The 7,446-nt window shown below is 32.6% G+C and overlaps 1 non-coding gene across 1 annotated transcript; it reads left to right on the top strand.

The window, feature by feature from the left end:
* The first annotated feature begins 4,078 nt into the window (after nt 1-4,078).
* LOC139850831 (small nucleolar RNA R71) lies at nt 4,079-4,185 on the top strand. Its single transcript, XR_011760209.1, has one exon. It is a non-coding gene; the product is annotated as a small nucleolar RNA R71 (small nucleolar RNA).
* The last annotated feature ends 3,261 nt before the right edge of the window (nt 4,186-7,446 follow it).

The following is a 7,446-nucleotide window of genomic DNA, read 5'->3' as shown; positions in this document are numbered from 1 at the left end:
ATTAAAGCTTTCGGTGTTCCAAACCTTGCAAAAAGACGTTTTAAAAAATTGATACAACTCGTGCATCGTTAGTTGGGAGAGCTTGTGCTTCCGCCCATTTAGATACATAATCAATGGCTACGAGAATATAGAGATTATTATGAGATTTTAGAAATGGACCCATAAAGTCAATACCTCAAATGTCAAATGCTTCACATACTTGAATGACATTTTGTGGCATTTCATCACGTTGACTTATTTTTTCGGCCCTTTGACAAGCATCACAGGATTTGCAAAGAAGGTGTGCGTCTTTGTAAATTGTAGGCCAATAGAATCCAGTATCATAAACTTTTCTTGCTGTTAGTTGAGGCCCATAATGCCCTCCTGTTGGTCCTGTGTGATAATGGTTTAAGATTTTACTAGCTTCATCTCCGAATACACATCGGCGTATTATTCCATCTGGACAACTTTTAAACAGATGTGGATCTTCCCAGAAATAGTGTTTTAAATCACTAAAGAATTTCTTTCGTTTTTGGTACGATAATCCTTGTTCAAGGAATCCACATACTAAGTAGTTTGCATAGTCTGCAAACCATGGTATTTCATTATAATCTATCTTCAATAGATATTCATCAGGAAAGTTGTCTTGTATGGCCGATTCATTTAGAACTTCTAATTCGGGATTTTCAAGACGAGAAAGATGATCAGCGGCGAGATTTTTTGCTCCTCTTTTATCTCGGATTTCAATATCAAACTCTTGTAAGAGTAAGATTCAACGGATTAATCTTGGTTTAGCATCTTGTTTCAAAAATAGGTATCTAAGAGCAGAATGGTCGGTGTAGACCACCGTTTTAGCTAGAACGAGATATGAACGAAATTTGTCAAAAGCAAAGACAATAGCAAGGAGTTCTTTTTCAGTAGTTGTGTAGTTCGTTTGTGCTCCTTGTAACGTCTTACTAGCATAATATATAGGTTGAAATCTTTTTTCAATCCTTTGTCCTAAAACGGCTCCCATTGCAAAATCACTTGCATCGCACATAAGTTCAAACAGTAGATTCCAATTTGGAGTTATCATGATCGGCGCATTAGTGAGTTTCTCTTTAAGAATATTTAAAGATTTGATACATTCATCTGAAAAGATGAATGGAGCATCCTTTTCTAGAAGTTATTCATAGGAGTGGCAATTTTAGAAAAATCTTTTATAAAACGTCGGTAAAAACCGGCATGCCCTAGAAAACTCCTAACTCCTCTAACATTAGTGGGATGTGGAAGTTTAGCAATTACATCTACTTTAGCTCTATCCACTTCAATTCCTTCCTTTGAGATTTTATGTCCAAGAACGATGCCTTCTTTAACCATGAAATGGCATTTCTCCCAATTAAGTACTAGATTTGATTGTTCGCATTTAATAAGCATTTGTTCAAGATTCACTAGACATGATTCAAATGTATCACCGAAGACTGAAAAGTCATCCATGAAAACTTCCATGCATTCTTCTATCATGTCATGAAAAATCGCCATCATGCACTTTTGAAAGGTTGCAGGGGCGTTGCAAAGTCCAAATGGCATGCGTTTGTAAGCAAAAGTACCATAAGGGCACGTGAATGTGGTTTTCTCTTGATCTTCGGGTGCTATTGGAATTTGAAAATATCCGGAAAATCCATCTAGAAAACAATAGTAACTGTTTCCGGCTAACCTTTCCAACATTTGATCAATGAAAGGTAAGGGAAAGTGATCTTTTCTGGTGGCGTCATTTAATTTTCTATAATCAATACAAACACGCCATCCTGTTACAGTCCTAGTAGGAATAAGCTCATTTTTCTCATTTGTGATGACAGTCATGCCACCCTTCTTAGGCACGCATTGAACTGGGCTTACCCATGGACTATCAGAAATTGGATAAATTAAACCTGCATCAAGCAGTTTAATAATTTCTTTCTTAACTACATCTTGCATATTAGGATTTAGTCTTCGTTGGCGTTGCACATACATTTTATGACCTTCTTCCATAAGGATTTTATGTGTGCAATACGAAGGACTTATTCCTTTAATATCATGAATCTTCCATGCAATGGCTGGTTTATGAGCTTTCAACACAGAAATGAGTTGTGATTTCTCATTTTCAGTAAGAGAAGACGATATTATTACAGGTAATTCAGATTCACCATGTAAATAAGAGTATTCCAAATGGTTTGGAAGTGGCTTTAACTCTAATGTTGGTGGTTCTTCTATCGATGATTTATATCGATATCTGTCTTCTTCTTTTAGCATTTGAATTTCTTCTGTTGTTGGTTCATATCCATTAGATATTAGTGTAGCTAACATTTCAGTTTCATCAATTGGTTCAGTTCCTTCTCCTAAAGAACATTCTACTGTTCCTTGTAATTCTGGAAATTCTTCTAACAATTCTGCATGTGAATCTATAGTTTGAATATAATAACATGTATCATCTGCAGATTGCGGTTGTTGCATTGCTCTATCAACTGAAAAGGTAACACTCTCATCCTCTATACTTAGGGTCAGTTTCTTACCGAACACATCTATCATTGCTTTAGCCGTGTTTAAGAATGGTCTTCCTAATATTAGAGGAACTTGAGAATCTTCTTTCATGTCCAGAACAACAAAATCTACTGGAAATACTAAAGTATCAACTTTAACTAGCATGTTCTCCATTATCCCTCTAGAATATTTTATTGATCTATCGGCTAGTTGTATGCTTATTCTTGTTGGTTTCAATTCTCCAAGGTCTAGTTTAGCGTATAGTGAATACGGCATTAAATTTATACTAGCACCTAAGTCTGCCAATGCTTCTATTGAACTAAGACTACCCAGAAAACATGGAATTGTGAAACTTCCTGGATCTGATAGTTTTTCTGGTATCTTATTCAACAGCACTGCTGAACAATTAGCATTCATAGTAACGGCCGAGAGTTCATCCATTTTTTTTCTATTTGAGATTAGATCTTTCAAGAATTTAGCATATCTAGGCATTCCTGAAATCACATCAATGAAAGGAAGATTTACATTTATCTGTTTAAACATATCCAAGAATTTGGATTGCTCGGCTTCAAGTCTTTCTTTTTTCATTTTACTCGGGTAAGGAAGTGGTGGTTGGTATGGTTTAACATAAGGTTTAGCCTTAACTGTGTTATCTTCATTAACCTTTTCAACTACCGGTTCTTTTTCCTTATCTTGTTCAGGTTGTGGTTCTTGTGGAGTAGGAATAGCTTCATCAGAAATTACAGGTATTTCAGGTGGTTTAAGTGTTGTACCACTTCTTGTGGTAATGGCTTTAGCTGTTTCATTCCGGGGGTTAGCATTTGTATCACTAGGTAGACTTCCCGGTTTTCTTTCACCTATTAACCTTGCTAGGTTACTTGCTTCTTGTTCTAGATTTTGAATAGAAGCTTGTTGATTTCTAAATGCTTGAGCATTTTGTTCATTGGTTTGTTTTTGAGATGTGAAAAACTGTGTTTGAGTTTCAACTAGCTTCGTCATCATATCTTCTAAATTTGGCTTTTTATCATCGGTTTGTTGTGGTGGTTTGTTTTGAAAATTAGGTCTTTGCTGATTGTAAGTATTATTGGATACTTGTTGATTGCTAGGACCTTGTTGATTGTTGTATGGAACATTTCGGTTATAATTCTGGTTTTGATTGTAAATTGGTCTTGGCGGTTGATAATTATTCTGATAATTATTTCCAGGCCTTTGGTTTAGATATGAAATATTCTCTCTTTGTTCCATTGTTAGTTCAATACTGAGACAATCTTTTATCAAATGTGGTCCTCCACACTGCTCACAACTAATTCGTATTGAGTGTATATACTTAGTCATCTTTTCCATTCGTCTCTCGACAGCATCTATCTTTGCTGAAATGGAATCTAAGTCATGGCTAGAATCGGCTCTAGCTGCTTTAGATGATCTAACGATATCTTTTTCTTGGTGCCACTCATGTGAGTGGGAAGCAGTGTTATCAATAATTTTATAAGCATCAGTTTTGGTTTTCTTCATAATAGAACCACCAGCTGCTATATCGATGTCTTTCCTTGTAGTGATGTCGCATCCTTGGTAGAATATTTGTACTATTTGACAAGTGTCTAAACCATGTTGCGGACATTCTCTTAATAACTTTCCAAATCTTGTCCACGCCTCATATAAAGTTTCATTTGGTTTCTGTGTGAACGTAACAATTTCTCCTTGAAGTCTTACGGCTTTAGATGCCGGAAAGAATTGTTTAAGAAAATTTTCAACTAAAACGTCCCATGTATCAATCGCGCCTTCAGGTAACGATTCCAACCAATCTTTGGCTTCTCCCTTTAAAGTCCAGGAAAATAACATGAGATATATCTGTTCATCCTCCACTTCTCTTATTTTAAATAGTGTGCAGATCCTATTAAAGGTACGAAGATGTTCATTTGGATCTTCCTTCGGCGCACCACTAAATTGGCATTGATTAGTCACCATGTGTAGAATTTGTCCTTTGATTTCATAATCTGGCGCATTAATGTCTGGATGAGTAATTGCGTGACCTTGGCCAGTGCATTTAGCTCGCATTCTGTCTTCCATACTTAAAGGTTCCAGATTCTCCATGATTGAATTTGTTGAATCTGAATCACTAGAGGATTCTGATTTAATGGTTCGTTCCTCAACAATCTCTGTTTGAATGATTGGTGGTTCCGGAGGAAAAATTAATGGTTCAGGATCTATGAATTGTCCCTGAATATTCTCCGGATTCTCAATTGTGAGGTCGGGTTCAAAAAATGGATTATCGGAAATTTGAATTGGAGTACATGGTCGATTGGATGACGATTCTAAAGAAAAATCAATGGCGGTAATATTAGCTAGATGTCTTGATCGAGTTACAGGTGGTAAACGTACAAAAGGTGGTGAACGTCTTGCTCGGTGCATTCACTGAATATCCTATTAGTTTTTAAAAGGAAAGAAAAATTATATAAGTTATCCAATTAATAGACTTTTCTGATTTTGCCCACGTTTCGAATAGCCAAAAGATGCAGCAGAGGGGCAGGATTCATTTGGTCTCAATATAATTGAGTACTGTTTGGCTCCAATAGCCCGATCCACGTACAAATCCAACTATTACTACGAACCAGAAAATTTTGATGTCTATCAATTTAACCACTTAAAATAAATTTTCGTAATTTTAAGAAATTTAGATAAGAAATAGAATAAAAATCTATGTCCTAAAAACTAGAATGGCGAGAAATAAGAAAGAAAAAGAGCGCGTCGAAAAAGGTCGAAAAAGAAAAGGGTTGAAAAATAAAAAATAAAAGGCGTCGAAAAATAAGAAAGAAAAAAAAATGACTTATGAAACTTTAAAACACTCGACTAACCCAACCTTATTACTATCACTAACTTAAAATTAAAATTGCAAATTGAGATTACTAATTGGAGTGATAATTAATACATAGGTAAAAGGCGTCGAAAAATAAAAATAAGAAAATAGTGCGTTGAAACTTAAAAAGGAACTAAAAACTTAAAAATTAAAAGTTGCATCTAAAAATATTAAAGCTTACAAGTAAAACTATATCTCAAATGGCAATAACTTAAAAAGGGTACTAAAACTTAAAAAGGCGTCGCAATATTCTAAAGCACCTAAATCTTAGTCTAAAGAAAAAGCACTTAAGAGATTTTACGGCAAGGCCTAAAAATCTAGAAATAAAAATAACTATGGCAAAAACTATGACTTAAAATTAAATACGAGCGAAAAATACAAAAGTTACGCTAAAACGAATAAAAAGGGACAAAATATAAAAATACACTAAAAGTTGTAAAAATGTACAATTTTTATAAAAATATTATTTTTATATTATTTATTTATTAAAACTATTAATTTTACAATTTAATTAAACTAATTAAACTAAATATATAAAATAATTAAAACTAAACTAAATTAATTAATTAACAAAACCTAATTAGGGTTTTTATAATAATAATAATAATAAACTCCGTATTAAATGCTGATTAGGGTTCTGTCAGGCGCGTCAGGGTAAACTCCGCGAGTTGCGGTTCCACCTGGCAACAAACTCCGCGAGTCGCGGGGTTTGAAATTTCAGATAAGGTGCTTTCGTTTGACAGGTTTCGGTTTTTAATATTTATATTTTTTTATTTTTTTATTTTTAATTTAATTAAAATATAAATAAAACTTATATTTTAATAACTAAAATAAAAATAAAGATATTTATAATTTTATAAATAAAAATCTTAAAAATAAATTTATAAATATTTTTTTTTTGGTTTTTGATTTTATGTTTTAAATAAACACAAAATATTTAAATAAAACTTATATTTTTATAAAATAAAAATAAAGAAACTTTATAAAACTTAAATATTTAACAAACTCTTAAAAATATTTATATTTTTGTTTTTCTTTTTATATTTTCGATTATTTAAAACGTATTTTTACAAAAACGTATTTTTATAAAAGTAAACTAAAAATAAAAATCTTTTTTTTTATATTAGCGTTGTGCTTCCGGCTTTTAAGCTAGATTGGTTCCCCGGCAGCGGCGCCAAAAATACTTGATAGTTAAAGCTAAGGGGTATAAAATATTATTAAATATGATACAATTTTACACAAGATATTTATTTATTTATATAATGGATATACTTAAACCTTCCTACAACACTTATAGGCAGTGTACCTAATCGTACAGTAGTGTAGTTTTTAGTAAGTCCGTTTCGTTCCACAGGGAATCTTTTAAACAATGCTTAACGCTATATTAGTTTTAATTTATAAAAATACAAATATATATAAGTAATATTATTATTATAAAAGGGGGTTTTTACCGTTTAATGACCGGTTTGTCGATTTTAAAACTTAGTCGCAGTTAAAACCTAATGTAAAATATTAAATAAATAAAAGACTTAATTTAAAGCGTAAAGTAAATAACGATAATGAAAGTACGATAATTAAAAGTGCAATTAAATACAATAACAATAAATAAAAGTACGATAATTAGAAGTGCAATTAAATATAAAAAATAAAGGAATTATGCTTATTTAAACTTCCGTAATCATGATGTTTGACGTGTTGATTTTAGTTTATTCCCATGGGTTAATTGTTCTTTGTCCTGGATTATTTAATATGTCCATACGGATTTGTCCATAATAGTCCATCAGTCATAAATATAAAGAGCGAAAGCCTTCGTCAAATTATTCTTATTCCCGAAGTCAAATATTCCAACTAATTGGGGATTCGAATTGTAACAAGGTTTTAATACTTTGTTTAATGAATACACCAGGTTATCGACTGCGTGTAAACCAAGGTTTTACTACTTTGTTAACAATTACACCAATTACCCTTGAATGTAATTCACTCCTGTTTTAACAAGTCTATTAACTATTAATCCAGTTCCGTGTCCGGTAAAATGAATAATTATTGGTATTTATAGATATCCCGCCCACCGTACCCAGTCAAGCGTATGTGGTTATATATAAATACGTCAAATT

The sequence above is a fragment of the Rutidosis leptorrhynchoides genome, chromosome 5, assembly GCF_046630445.1.
Source record: "Rutidosis leptorrhynchoides isolate AG116_Rl617_1_P2 chromosome 5, CSIRO_AGI_Rlap_v1, whole genome shotgun sequence".
NCBI lineage: Eukaryota > Viridiplantae > Streptophyta > Magnoliopsida > Asterales > Asteraceae > Rutidosis > Rutidosis leptorrhynchoides.
This window is presented reverse-complemented; position numbering and strand designations above follow the sequence as displayed.